General features: G+C 42.1%; 1 protein-coding gene across 2 annotated transcripts in view; it reads left to right on the forward strand.

The window, feature by feature from the left end:
- Window positions 1–15820, forward strand: part of FGFRL1 (fibroblast growth factor receptor like 1) — a 481514-nt gene that overhangs the window by 244373 nt on the left and 221321 nt on the right. The window lies entirely within an intron of this gene.

Consider the following 15820-nt stretch of genomic DNA (forward strand, 5'->3'; position numbering starts at 1 on the left):
CTGGAGTTTCAGGGTGATGTTTTCATATTCTAGAACCTGGCAATAAACGAAGAATATGTGGTAGGTGAGATGTCTGAAATTGTGTCCTTGAAGAGGTGAAATGACAAAACCCAGCCATGTTGATCTATTTACCAGTTACTAAAGCAGAGAGGTTCATCAAACAAATCTGGCAAATCCATTGTTTTGGCAGAGTGTGTAGTAGATCTGTGTAGTTTTCTGATTTGTGACTTGCCAGTTAATGTTACAATATAGGAACTGATTTCCATACTGCTCTTGTAGTTTATACCTATGGACTTTCCACCAGTTTTCAAAGGAAAAGAATAATTTCATTTTAAAAGCTACTTTAGGAAAAACCACCCAGATAGTTGCAACTGTATTTTCTGGCTAAAATAACATGCAAACCTTTGAAAATACAAAAGTATACATGTTATTTCAGTCACTGCTTTATCCCTGCCCCTGAGAATGCCTCTGCTGAATGTGGGTAAAGCAAGGCCAGCCTGTCAAGTAGGCAGACTAGGTGTCCACCTAAATTAGCACTATTTGGGGAGGGGAGGCAGTGGCAGCACTAATACAGCAGTCATGACATCTGCAGGATACTTATTGTATAATGTCTTTTGCTTTAACACCATCATGTAATTCACCACCATGTAACACAAACCCTCTGTAAACCTAATGTATATTCACTTCTATTTTCAGTACCCATGATGTATTGTAAGCCACATTGAGCCTGCAAAGAGGTGGGATAATGTGGGATACAAATGCAATAAATAAATAAATAAATTGTGGCCAGTGCAGGATCTTAAGCATCTGCATATGCTCAAGGCCCATACCAAAACAAGAATTTCAGAGGGGGCAGAGGGGGTGAGAACTGGCAAACCTTAAGCATCTACAGATGTTCAAGGTCCTGCTCTCTCCATAGTGAATCTTCTATAGATATTCTGACTGTTTTTTGGTGCCGACACTAACCTGGAGGTGGTAGAGAAGGGAGAGAAGCTGTTGAACACCTCATAGGGGGAGAAGGTGAGATGCTAGACACCAAGGGGGGAGATGTTGGACTATGGAAGGGGAGAAGGCCATGACTGAAATTTTGCCTAGGGGCAGGTCTTCCCAAACTGTGGGTTGCAAAACCTGCATTTGGGTTCACAATCTGGGCAGATGTCATTGGTTGCACACTTTCTGTGGCTGTGTGACTGGGGTTGTGGGCACAGAAAGATTGGTAAGTGCTGGGTGTCAGATACCCTTGGGCCAGCCCTGGGGTAAAGTTAGTTACATGTGTTATGGAACTAGGCTTTAGGGATGGGCAGCCCCAAAATTTTCATTTCATTTTGTTTCCCATGTCGTTTGCAGCATTTTTCATTGTGTTTTGGTTAGTTTTAAGTTTTCTTTTCAGGGAGAATGCCATTAGGGGTGTGCCCTCTTTGCAAATGAAAAAACACAAAATGTCATGTTTTTTTTTTCTGTTGTTTTCATTTGTCAGTGACATACAGTGACATGGGGTTTGGATGTTGACATTTCCTATGTCCTTGCAAACGACAGCCCATCCCTATAAGATGTGCAGGATGAGCAGTGGAACACTGTTTTATCCACAGAACTGGCTCTGAAAATTGCAGTAATAATGAATAATATGTTGTTCTTTTGGAAAGGTGAAATCTTTATAATGCAGATCTCTGTAAGCTTTTTGTTCTCTGAAAGCTGAAAAATACAGCAAACCCAATAAAAAGATGATGTGTTTTAGTAAATTGTATTGTACACATGGTAGAAGAGAAACCTGTCTTTTCATAAGCATTCTTCTCTCGCTTCAGCCAGTCTGAGCCTCTTGGGTGTCTCCCAGTGGGAAAGTGTTTTCGGTATTGCCCACTCAGATAAGAAAGTCTGTCTGCCTGTCTAATAATTATATATGGACATGTGCTTAAGAGACTTGTTCAAACCTTTTTTAAAAAAAATCAGCTATGCCACTATCCTTAATCACATTCTCTGGCACTCAATTTGTATGTTAAATAAAACATTTTCTGAAATTTCTTATGTATTGCCTGCAAGTTATTTAAAGCAGTGTACATTCAGGTATAGTAGGTATTTTTCTGTTCCCAGAAGGCTCATAGTCTGAGTTTGAACTTGAGGCAACGGAGGGTTAAGTGATTTACCCAAAATTACAAGGAGCAGCAGTGGGATTTGAACTAGGCTCCCTTGGTTCTCAGCCCACTGCTCTAACTATTAGGCTGTTCCTCCAGTATAAAATATCTCTCTGAAATTTCATGGAGTGTCCCTTAGTCTCAGTATTATCTGTTAAATAACCATTCCCTATGAACGTATTCTACACCATACATAATTTTATAACCTTTATCTTGTCCCCTCTCCTCCAAGCTGAAAATTCCTAACCTGTTCAGCCTTTCCATCTCCTCTGACTCATGACCTTCAAAGAACAGTTGAATGTGGCTATTTCCCCAACTTTATCCTCAGTAAAAACTGACGCGAAGAATTCCTTTATTTTTCTACATTGGCTTTGGCTTCTTCATGCACCTTTTTTTCATTCCCTGGTTATCCAGTGATCCTACTGGCTCACTGAAAGATTTTTAATTTTAGTTATTACCTGTGTGGAAAACTTCTCAAATTCTATATCTAACTTGCCAGAGCTTATGCTCTTTCATGTTTTCCTCACTTGCGCCTCGTTAACATATTTTGTAAAGGATTCTCTTTGTTTGCTTTAAAAGCCGCTTTCCCAGCTCCACTGAATCCTGCTAACAGTCATTTGACCTTTTCTCAACTTTTTTTTAAATGTCTGGAATACATTTTTCCTAAGATTTGAAGATGGTGTTTTTTTTAATATAATATCCACCTATTATGCAAAATTTTCTTCTAATTTCCTCATTTGATCAATTTCCTGTTATGAATGCGAGCAGAATAGATTCTCCCTCACGTGACTGCAGCAGATTTGATTGCATTATGATCACAGTTGCTAAGTGGCTTCACCATATTATCCAGGTCCAGAAACCCATTGAGAACTATATCTAAAGTTGGTCTCCCATCTCTCATTTGTTCCAGGAAGCAGTCTTTTATGGCATCTAGAAATGCCAGTTCAGTAGCATGTCCTCATGAGACTTTAATCCAATCAGTAATGGAGTAATTGAAATTGTCCATTATTATTATTGCCAATTTTATTAACATTTCTTATCTAATGATGCAGTAATGCAAAGTAGAAGCAGGTAGTCCTTCCAGGGTTGGAATCTTCTCTTTTTCAGGGTTTCCAAGATAAAGAATATCAGAGAGAGTTTCTTTTTTTCCCCTCAGCACACAATCAAGCAGTGAAATTTGTTGCCGAAGGACGCTGTCAAGGCAGTTCACACAGTTGGGTTTAGAAGATAAGTTCCTTGAAGAAAAATTCATAAAGCACTGTAATCCAAATAAATTGGGAAAAGCCATCACTTAATCATGGTGGTGAGCAATAAGAAATGGATCTACTTTTGGGGAGTCTGCTGGGATACCTCTTACCTGGATTGATAGGGCAAAGAGCTTGATGGCCCGTTTGATCTGATCCAGCATAGCTCATCTTATTTACTTGGATTTTGCTCACACCTTTTTTTAGTAGTAGCTCAAGGTGAGTTACATTCAGGTACTCTGGGTATTTCTCTGTCCCTGGAGGGCTCACAATCTAATTTTGTACCTGAAGTAATGGAGGGTTAAATGACTTGCCCAAGATCTCAAGGAGCAGTAGTCCAGACTGGTGCTGTAACCACTAGGCTACTCCTCCACTCCACTCATAGGAGCCAACTTTGTGGTTTCTGTGGGTGCTTGAGCACCCCCAATATTGAGAAACTTCCATGTATGTGTCCAGGGAGGGGTTATTTCCATTGGGCTTATGTCAGAGTTGTGAGTTCTTGTGCCAAGTAGTGTGGTGCCGGGTGTGAATGACACGGACCCGGATTCTGCTTGATGACCAAGCAACCCCGAGGTTCACCTGCAGTGACTGCCATTCCCCGGAGGTTGAGCCCCCAGGTGCGGGTGGCCGGCAGGACTTGTGCAGAAAGATGAGACGAGGGGTGCTGAGAAACCAGCCAAAGGAGAACTTAAAGGAAAGGTCCGGAAGCAGGCCACTTGCAACAAGCCGGAATCCACAATTCCAGGAATAACATGTATAGAATGTTTGTGCGTTTGGGAAGCTTGCCAGGTGCCCTTGGCCTGGATTGGTCGCTGTCGTGGACAGGATGCTGGGCTCGATGGACCCTTGGTCTTTTCCCAATATGGCATTACTTATGTACTTATAGTCCAGGAACAGGCAGGGACTTACAGGCAGGGAGCAGACAAGAGAGTAATCCAGGTACAGGCAGGTTCTATCAGGCAGGCGGCAAGCAAGAGAGTAATCCAGGTACAGGCAGGTTCTGTCAGGCAGGCAGCAAGCAAGAGAGTAATCCAGGTTCAAGCAGAGTCAAAAATCAAGAAAGCAAGGCAGGCAAAAGCACAGAGTAAAGAAACGCTTACCCCAAATAGAAGCCGAAGCAATGAGGCAGAGGGAAAGCGTTCCAGAAATAGTGCAGTCTTCTGACGTCGACAGGAACCAGCTGGAGAGGAGAGCTTCCATAGGTCAGGTAGGCAGAGAGAGAGAGCAAACACAGGTGCGTGGTAGCAACGCAATTAAGGAGCCTGGAAGCCAGGCAGAGCAGATCCAGGTGCATGAGAGCAAGGCAATCAAGGCACCTGTAGCCAGAGAAGAACTACACACACATAGGCTCAGGGCTGAGCCAGTCAAGTGTGTTTGTCGACAGGACCCTGCGCAACCCGAGGACGCCACTTGCGTTGGGGTAGGGGACATGACAGCTTAGCACCCCCAATAATTTTGAAAAGTTGGCTCCTATGACTCCACTTATACTCTAATGCAAATTAACATATATCAAAGACCAAATGGAAGCATACATCTGATGAAAATTATAAGTATCTTGGCAGCTTGATCTGTCTGACAAGCAATACAGAGGACCTAATGTTTAGGCAATGGCCATACTAGTTTACTAGCTATTGCCTTTATCAGAGAACATTGGGTTAGACGTGTGAAAGGTGGTATACTGGAAAGAACAAACTAAGTAGATCTTTTTGGATACTCATCTACTCAAGATGGTGGAGTACCAAAAGGTAAAACAAAAAGACGGGTGTGGATAAGGAAAGATCTAGTTCTCTGTGGCAGGCAGCTGGGTTGTATCCTCAGCAGTGTGGACAGAATAAGTGGGCTGCCAGATAGGTCAATTGGTCTTTTTCCACCATCATTTGCTATATTACTGTGTTACTGTGATGGGTCAGTGACTCTCAGGGCCTGAAATTGCGTTGTTTTCAGTCACAACTTCTGTTTTATTTCTAGCTCTGAAAAGTAGTTGTGCAGTTGCCTTATGCTAATTTTAGATAAGGTTTTGTATAATGTGTTTATTTTGTTGAAATGTTATTACTAGTAAAATAAACTTTTAATATTAGGGTGCCTGTGAGTCTCACGTATTGGGAGTCGCTGACATTGCTGGAAATACAGAGGAAAGCTTTTTTTTTTTTTTTTTTTTTTTTACAGAAAAGGACTTTAAAAAAATTGCATGGCTGCATATACCTTTAAAAAATAGGCATGTGGCGAGACTATATTTATTTTAACACAATATGCATGTGGGCATTCTGGGGCATGGTTTTAGTGCATGTATACCACAGAGCATATCACCTCCCAGGAGTTAAGAGAAACGGAACAGACAGCACTCATACAAGAGGAAAAGGGTGCCAGTAAAGGCAAATAACCTGTAGAACTGAGAAAGAAAATGGACGCTTCCTCAAATAGCCAGGTTTAAGAGGTTTTGTGGCTTACCACAAAATTTGGGATGCCTGTTAGAGTACAGAGAATAATTACAAGTCCTGGAGGAGGAACCCCCCCCTCCCCCCTTTAATCAGTCTTAACATTCCTGTGATTAGCAGAAATTGTTCTTTATCCCATAAAAAAAGCAGCCACCCAGGAGACTAAAAGAAAAAGGGTGAGACGAGCAGAGATCTGTGAAGAATAAAACAACCAAAGGTTTAAATTAAGACTTTGTGCTCCTGACTATGGAATTCTGGTCTTCTTTAGTTGGAGGCTTACAGGCCAGAGCGCTCCTTGGGGAACAAAAGGAATGCTCTCAGTGCTTACTGTTATTAAACGTCTGCAGTTAAAATAATAATGGTTGTAATTTGTGGCGCGTACTCATAGAAGCATAGTGCTGTTGATGAAATGCCTTGCACATTGCTTTTCCTGCACCCCAGAACATGCTATGTGATTTGTAAATCACTTTGATGTTTGCAATTTAAATCCTTGTCTGGTGCTGTCTGGGCATATTGACTGTTGCCGGATAGTGCCACTTGGTTAGCGCCCAACCTGAAATCGGCAATTTTGGGGGACGTTCCAGAGGCCGAATCAGTACTTGGCCGGTGAAGTGCTGATATTCGTGATTTTTTATATGGTCCTGTCTATCACATATTCACTATAGTTGGTTAAGTGCTGAACTTAACCGGCTACGTTTTTGCAGCTCTCATATACCTGAGAATTTAATGCAGGAGTCCAAACCTGACCCAGCATTGAATTTACGGCATCGGCAACGGTCAGCAAAACGCTGATTGCCGCCAGTTGATTCAGGATGCATGGAGAGAGGCAAGGGGAAAGTGATACCGGATTCGGGGCAAATGCTGGCAGAAGACTTGTTAGATTTCTACTCTTATAACATGTGCGTTATATTCATGTATGTGTTATACCAGCTTTTTTTTCCATAGTTTAGCAATTCGTGTGCGTATTATCACCCAGATTCTATATAGCGCAACTTAAGTTGCTTGCACAAATTTGATTTTATTCTGGATTAGCACGCACAACTTAATTAGTTAACAAGCTAATCAGCACTGATAATTGCCAATTAACAAGCTATTATTGACACTAATTGACATTAATTAGAATTTACGTTTACAACTATCTAAGCATATTCTATAACGTGATGTGTGTAAATTCCAAGTTGCATAGTTCAAGGGGCGTGGCCATGGGCATGGAATGGGCAGGTCGTGGGCATTTCTACAATCTATGTGCGTGGTTATAGAATACACCAGCCCACGCCTAATTTAGGTGTTGGCATTTACTCCAACTTTTACTTGGCATAACTGCTCGTGACTAAATTTAGTTGTGCAGATGGGTGCTTGGCTTGTTCTATAAACCACATGGAAACTTAGGCCTAGGGTGTATTTTGTTTTGGTGCCAATGTTTTGGGCATGACAGATAGAATCCTAAAAGGAGAGCATCATCCTGGTAAAGTAGAAAATTCTCCTGTAGCCAGGATCTGCCCACCAGGGGATGCACTATTCTCTCGCACTGAGGATATGTTTCCAAGAAGTTCTGCCCAGGAAGGAAGGGTTAGGACAACTGTTGTAATTGGTGATTCAGTCATTAGGCATGTAGGTAGCTGGGTGGCTGGTGGACATGAGGATTGGCTGGTCGAAGGTGGCAGACTTCACGCGTCACCTAGATAGGATTTTAGATAGTGCTGGGAAGGAGCTGGCTATCTCAGTACATTTGAGTACCAGTGACATAGGAAAATGTGAGATGGAGGTTCTGGAAGCTAAATTTAAGCTCTTAGGTAGAAAACTGGTTTCCAGATCCTCCAGGGTAGCATTTTCAGAAATACTTCCTGTTCCATATTCATGACCCAGTCCGTGGTTGAGATGATGGTATAGGGATGAGGGATTTAGATTTGTTAGGAACTGGGCTACATTCTGGGAAAGGGGGAGCCTGTAACAAAAGGATGAACTCCACCTTAACTGGGATGGAACCCGGCTGCCTTTAAAAAGGAGATAGAGCAGCTTTTAAACTAAAATGGGGGGGGGGGGGGGGGGGGATGGAGTCGACAGTCGCCAAGTATCGAATATGGTTTTGTGTGGAGTATACTATTGAAACAGGAACTTTAGGGAATCACAATAGAGAGGTTTCAATAATGGTGAAAAAAAACTGGGAGTGTCTAATGGGGAGAACAAGTTATCCCCATGAACTTCAAGCCTAAAAAATAAGATCAGAGAGTTGGAGTTTATAGCACTAAATGATGAGGTAGATAAAATAGGCGTTTCAGAGATTTGGTGGAAGGAGGACAATCAGTGGGGGACACTGTGTTAACAGGGTACAAATTATATCACAATGATAGAGGAGATCAAATTGGAGGGGGGAGGGTTGCACTATAAAAGAGGGAATTGAGTCAAACAAAATAAACATTCAACATGAAATAAATAGCAACTTTCTTTCACTTTACTTTCAAAATCTTCTTACTCTCTTAGCTATCTATATGTTCCATCTTTGCTTTTACCCTTCACTATCAATTAAAATGTTCTATTACGTATTGTGTTGTCATTGTAAGTAGTATACTACGCCATACTTTGTATTGTTATTTGAATATTTTTACTTCTGTAATTGCCTATTGCTCATGTTTAATCTATTCTTACTGTACACCGCCTTGAGTGAATTCCTTCAAAAAAGTGGTAAATAAATCCTAATAAATAAATTATGGATAGAAATTCCATGTGTGAAGGGAAGGAGTATTCTTGTAAGGCTATACTATCATCTTCCAGGACAAAACAGAGAGATGACAAAATGTTTCCAGAAATTAGGAAAGCTCTCAAATTGGGCCACACTATAATAATGGGTGAATTCAATTACCCCAAAATTGACTGGATAAATGTTACATCAGGGAGTGCCAGGAAGATAAAATTCCTAGATCTAATAAATGACTGCTTCTTGGGGCAGCTGGTCCAGAAACCGACAAGAGGGGGAGCCATTTTAAATCTAGTCCTTGGTGGAGGTCAGAGCATAGTTTGAGAGGAAACAGTGATCATAAAATGATCAAGTTTGAGCTACTTTCTAGAATGAAGCCACAAAGGAAATCTGCTGTAGCTGCATTTAATTTTTGAAAGGGTGACTATAATAACATGAGGAAAATATTTAAAAAGAAGCTAAAAGGATTGGCTGCAAAGGTTAGGACATTGACAGGCTTATTTTCGAAATCGGAAGATGGGCGTCCTTCTCACAGGGTCGCCCAAATCGGTATAATGGAAAGCCGATTTTGGGCGTTCCCAACTGCTTTTCGTCGCGGGGATGACCAAAGTTCCTGGGGGCGTGTCGGAGACGTAGTGAAAGCGGGACTTGGGCGTGCCTATCACATGGGCATCCTCAGCTCATAATGGAAAAAAAAGGGTGTCACTGATGAACACTTGGACGACTTACCTGGCCCTTTTTTTCTTACGACCAAGCCACAAAAAGGTGCCCGAACTGACCAGATGACCACCGGAGAGAATCAGGGATGACCTCCCCTTACTCCCCCAGTGGTCACTAACCCCCTCCCACCTCAAAAAAATGTAAAAAATATTTTTTGCCAGCCTCAAATGTCATACCCAGCTCCATGACAGCAGTATGCAGATCCCTGGAGCAGTTTTAGTGGGTGCAGTACACTTCAGGCAGGCGGACCCAGGCCCATCCCCCCCCTTCCTATTACACTTGTGCTGGTAAATGGGAGCCCTCCAAACTGCCCCCAAAACCCACTGTACCCACATCTATTAGATTGTAAGCTGTCTGAGCAGGGACTGTCTTTCTTCTATGTTTGTGCAGCGCTGTGTACGCCTTGTAGCGCTATAGAAATGCTAAATAGTAGTAGTAGTAGTAGTAGTTCAGTAAGTATGGTAGAATGGCTGGTGCCGCTCAGGCAGCAGTTACATTTGGGGCGTCGGTTCTGCATATGGCAGATTCGGCTTCCCACCGTCGTAGGAATAGCTTTTGAACATCCCACTTGTCCTGGAATAGTGGGAATGAACGTAATGGAAGGAGAAATTAGGTCTTACCTGATAATTTTCTTTCCGTTAGTTCTTCACACTATTGCAGGAGCCCTCCCGTGGTGTGACGCCTTTGTTGGTGGCTCTATGTACTGTCTTTGTATCCTGTTTTCCAGGGGGCTTATCTTTGAATGGTTCTTGGGGCTGGATATGTTGATTGCTGACTATGCTCCTGATTGAGTGTGTTTTCTTCCTTGCTTGAGGACGGATACTGAGGAGCTGAGCTGCTAGCAGGGAGCTATGTAGTGGTGCTCAGTTCTGTATTTTCTATCTCCACCTGCTGGTCGATGGACATAACTACCCACTTGTATTTTTTCACGGAGAGAGTGGTGGATGCTTGGAATGCTCTCCCGCGGGAGGTGGTGGAGAAGAAAATGGTAACGGAATTCAAAAATGCTTGGGATAAACATAAAGGAATCCTGTTCCGAGGGAATGGATCCTCAGAAGCTTAGCTGAGATTAGGTGGCAGAGCCAGTGGTGGGAGGCGGGGCTGGTGGTTGGGAGGCGAGGATATTGCTGGGCAGATTTATACGGTCTGTCCCAGAGCCGGTGGTTGGGAGGCAGGGATAGTGCTGGGCAGACTTATACGATCTGTGCCCTGAAAATGACAGATACAAATCAAGATAAGGTATACACAAAAAGTAGCACTTATGAGTTTATCTTGTTGGGCAGACTGGATGGACCATGCAGGTCTTTTTCTGCTGTCATCTACTATGTTACTATATGTCCTGGAATAGTGTGAAGAACTAAATGGAAAGAAAATTATCAGGTAAGACCTAATTTCTCCATTCTGAGCTCCGCTGAACAGATAGATGTATTGTTCTTCTTTTTTCAGTATTTTTGTGTATCATATTCTTGTGCATCATTAATCTGCTGAATTCATGTTTATGATGTCTACATCCACAGTGAGGAATTTCTCATCCCTCCGTTGTCTCTGCTGACCTGGTTTTGACAGTACTGCTGTTTGCCATTTGTTAGTCAAGTAGCAATTTCACACATAAGTTAGCAGTCTAACAAATAACTGGGAAAAGCATACAGTTAATAATGTGCCAAGTCCCCTCTACCTCAAAGAATCAGTCTACTAGTTAGTTTTTAGAAAGCCTCCACTCAATAAGAGCTGGAAGTACTCAGGGATTTGAGATTTCTTTTACTCCATAGGTCAGCATGAATGTACCATCCTGTTAGTCTGCAGGAAAAAAGCCATCAATCAGATTACACTAGATTTTGGGCTACTATTTACGGGCCAGGTTAGTTGTTCCATAGCCTGTTACATTTTCTGGGAGGGAAGGGGATCATATGCATTTTAAATTGGTTCCTTCATTGGTACCTGTTGTACATCTTGATGGAGCCCTAAGGTCTGCTACCCTTTATTACTCATTTGGAAGACTTCAGACACTCCCCAGTTTGTTTACTCTTGTTAAGAGTTAGCCATAGGCCTTTATCTTCATTTTCTGTACTGGATGTTCTTTGAACAGTGGTGTTCGTGACTGTTTTCTAATCTGATTATTGTTTTATGACTGTTGATTGGTTTTTAATTTCTGTATTGACTCACATTTATAGTTAGGTGTTGGAGCAAGGCTGTTACTGAAGGAAAACAACTTAGGCCCCGATTCTGAAAATTCCAGTGCTGTTCCAAATAGCGCTGTAAAAATACCTCCAGAACAGCGCATAAAAAACAACACCCTAATGCTCAACACTAGTGAGATGCAAATATAGGTACGCTCATAGCATTGAGCATTAGGGAGTTTGGCGAGAGGATTGTGCTTCGTGCACGCACAGAAGAGTTTCTTGTTAAGCTCGGCTCCTGTGTGCATATGCCTGATAAAACCCAAATGTGAAGGACACATTGGCGCCTGTTTTCTGTGGCCTAAATATAAGCATTTAAATTTTTTCCGCTGGGGCGCTTATATTTAGATGCAGGAAACAGATGCCAATGTGTGCTTTCACTGGGCATTTTTAATTTATTTTTTTGTTAGCATGAACACTTTAAATTTAGATGCAAAGAGATGCCAATGTGTGAGGGTCTGTTGTTTCTCACGACCAGCGCTTAAGGGCTTGCACGGGCTTCCTTCTGCTTCCAAGAGCAATCAAAACCTGCAGATTTTGCAGAAAGAAGCATGAAAAAGCATGAGGATCATGAGAAATCCTCTCTTTCAACACCCTCACACCTGCTCCAACCTGGCATTAGTTTTTACAGCAGTAAGGCAGGTTTGTTTAGGGTGCTCTTTTCTGAGCATTGGGGAGGAATACAAAATTACCTCATTAGCCTGAGTTTGACTACATTTGCATGCTATCTGCTCTAAGGCCTATCATGCTCGTCGTTCGCTGCACTAGACCCCTCAGAACATTCTGCGCAGGTAAATACGGGCACTAGTATGGCACTAATTGCCCCTAGCACCTGCATTTACTTTTGAGCATCAGGACTTTAGTGTGCTCCTGAGGGAATTCTGCACAACTCTGCAGTGCAGATTTGACCTCTGTTCCACTCCTTTGCAGAATTCTGTACAGGGACCAGGAGGGAGCAACGGTTCGCATGGATTCCCTTTCCCCATCCCCATACCCATCATATGGCAAGAGGAGGAGGAGAGCAGCTGTGCATCAGGCCACATCTTTCTCTGCAGTCCTGAGTCTAACCACCAATTTGAACTGTGCTGTTCTGGCTTGAGCCATGTGGGATACCATAGAAGTCAGGCCTAGGACAGAAGTGGAGGAGGTTTCAATCCCATGGGTAGCTGCTTTCCTCTTCTTGCATGATTGGCAGGAGGAGGGGGGCAAAGGGGAGAGAGCAAGCTGCTGATGTGTTCTGTGGGAGGAAGGGGAATGTAGTAAGTAATGTGGGATGTGTGCCCTGGGAGAGGGGTAGTGGAGAAAGAGGGCTGGAGAAGGGTACCTTGGGGGAAGAGAGAAAGATTTAAGGATGTGTGCTGGGGTAGGAGTGGAGAAGGCAAGTGGGAGAGAGAAAAAGAGCTGGACATGTGTGCCCAGGGAAGGAGAAAGAAAGAAAAATGAAAGACCTTTGGAACAGAGTTGGGGATCTTGCTCGGGGTGGGGTGTAGGTTAATGGTAAAGAAAAAGAACAGGAGAGCAGAGAGAGACAAAGTTTGGAGGGCTGGGAAAAAGAACACAAGGACAGCAAGAGAAAGGTAGAGGATGTTCACCGTGGAGAGGATCACTTAACAATGAAATAACCCTCAAGGGAGACATAAATGAAAACAAAAGCAAAAAACAAAAGAATCATCCCATTAGAAAACATAATTGCGAATACAGCCAGAGCTTAGTTTCAGTGAAAATTGCCTCAAATACGGTTCACTTAAGAAGCTCTATACAAAGGGAGGGGAATAATGGCAGGAGTTTTAAAGATATATAGAGCTTCTTAAGTGAACCATATTTGCGGCAGTTCTCACTGAAATTAAGCTCGGCTGTATTTTACAGCCTATACTGACTTCTCCTGTTTCTCTTCCAAAATTCTCTTTACAAATATTAATATAGCGCGGATAAACATCTGGTGGTGCAGGTCCCAGGTTGGTTATTAAGCGATATTCACACATATCTTCTAATGGGATTGATTCTTTTTTGTATCCTGAAGAGGAGGCAGAAAGGGCTGGGGTGTTGGAGGGAGGAAGGTGGGGGGGGGGGGGGGGGGTTAAAGCTAAGTTGGGGAGAAACAAAAACTGGGAGGGGGTGTCGAAGGGAGTAGCCAGGTCTCTTGAGGGGAGAATTCTGCACAACAAAAATTAGAAATGAAGTATGCAGCATTTTGCAAGAATTTTAAAATATTATGCACAGAATTTTTAAATGTATACTCAGAATTCTCCCAGGAATATTAGTGGTTAATGAGAGATATCGAGATCAAGTTGCTGAAAGGCAGTATGTTTTGATTATCCTAGTAAGAATGCCATAATCATTGAAGCTAGATTGTACGTAATTACTCACCTTTCCAAACCTGAGCTCATGACTGGCTAGTAGTAATTTGAACTCCTTTGACCACTTACCAGACAAGAGTTTAGCAATGTTTGGGCAGATAAGGGCAACATAGCCTTTGGACTAATCAATAGAAGATTTGTTAAAAACAAAATACCAATTATGTTTGATTTACCTGCTGACCGTAAGGTGGATAACTCATATGTGAGAGAGTCTCGTCTCCAGGAGACTGCTCATGTTATGCACCAGATTTGTTCCCTGGACTTCCTTTGTGAGCATTAGTCAAAGCCAGAGAAAATAGGGGAAGGATGTTAACCATCTTTAAAAACTCATCACCCTTCATCTCCTGCCCTTTAGTCCTTTCTTCTGGTTATGAAGGTCTCATTTTAAAGACCAAGAAGTGTGTTCTAATTCTTGTTTATCCTGCCCCAAGTCCTACAAGTATGAATTCTTTTAACCTAGTGGACTTGTGTATTTTCTGAATCCATTCTGGGAGATTTTTATATATATTGAGAATCTACATTTTTACCCCTGCTGAGGAATTTACTTATTTATTGTAAAGATTTTTACACCTCAACCCCCCCCCCCCCCCCCCCACCATCTAATATTCTGAGTGGTCAACAAGCAACATAAGAAATAGCCTAAATGTGAAACACAGTGATAAGAGGACAACAATCAATTGTTTATCCTAGTGGTTAAAACAGCAGTCTTTGAACCAGAGAGGCTAGGGTTCAAATCCCACTGATACTCCTTGTAGTCATGGGTAAGTCACTTAGGGGCCCTTGTGCTAAAATTTGCAATTACTGTAGCTTAACTCAGAAATTTACCACACAGTAGCTGCAAATGTAATGCCGCATCTTTTGGGGGCATTCCCACTGTTTTCTATCGCAGGTTATGCGTTAATGTGCCCATTAGCAGACAGTAACTGCTGAGAGTTAACATGAGACCACTTACCTCTTCCACATCCACTCTCCTTCCATGCTGCGCCCCCTGAGGGAAAAAAAATCTGAAAAATGCAGTAACGTGGTTCTGACATGCAAAAACAGGCAAACAGCCGCAAAACCCCTTCATGTAGTAATGCTCTAGCCTGGCTCCACATGTTAACTGCGCATTGGTGAAATGGCCCCTTTACCCTGCATTGCCTCAGGTGCAAACTTGGGGGTGCTTTTACTAAGCTGCGGTAAAAAGTGATGGTAGCACACTCTTACGCAGGTCTTTCCTGCACACTAAGGCCATTTTTACTGCAGCAGTAAAATGGACGATTTCTATTGTCGGAATTAATGACCATACGTTAATGTTGCCATTAATAGAAACTAGCATATTAGCACCAATGAGGTTAGATTGAGAACAGGAGACGGTTCGAGGCTATCTAGCCCATTATATGGGTTGAAGCCAGTGGGCAGAGGTTGCTGGCAGTAGGCAGAGATTGCCACCACACTGGTTCACCTCCCCAAAATATCAAACGCTATTGAAAACAATAGCAAAAGATTATAACAGACTGCCTATGCGTGGTCATCTGTAAAAAGTCAAAAGCTGTTCCAGTTGGATAGGCAGTGCCTTAAAAGGTGGAGAACAAAAGACATATTTTTTTTTACTTCACAGCTTTTTAATTTATTTGAAAGCTTCCCATATATAGATAAAAATATCATGAAATCAAAACTGAATATCACTAAAACAGCTTCAAAAATTATTGTAGCTGGTGGAAACAGCACTAATAAAGGCTGTATTTTGTGCTTATTTTTCTACACTGTTCTATACAATACAGTAATACATGGCCAAATTTCAGTGAGGATATCCTATTTACTGATGAGTTAATCTTAACTGTTGTTGTAATCTGCCTTGGGAAGCCTGGTGTTATAAAAATTGGAAGTAAAATTAAACTCTCCTTTCATTGGGGCACATGGAATCCCATCTTCACTTTCTCTCTTTTGCACAAATGGATTATTCTATTTTGAGCATGTTTCAGGGACAAGTGGTTTTCATAAGTCAAAATAAAAATAAATATTTTATTTCATGCAGATCTGTCATTTGTTTAAGCATAACTAAATGTGGCTATAAGCCCCTA

Source organism: Microcaecilia unicolor, chromosome 2 (genome assembly GCF_901765095.1).
Source record: "Microcaecilia unicolor chromosome 2, aMicUni1.1, whole genome shotgun sequence".
Lineage (NCBI taxonomy): Eukaryota > Metazoa > Chordata > Amphibia > Gymnophiona > Siphonopidae > Microcaecilia > Microcaecilia unicolor.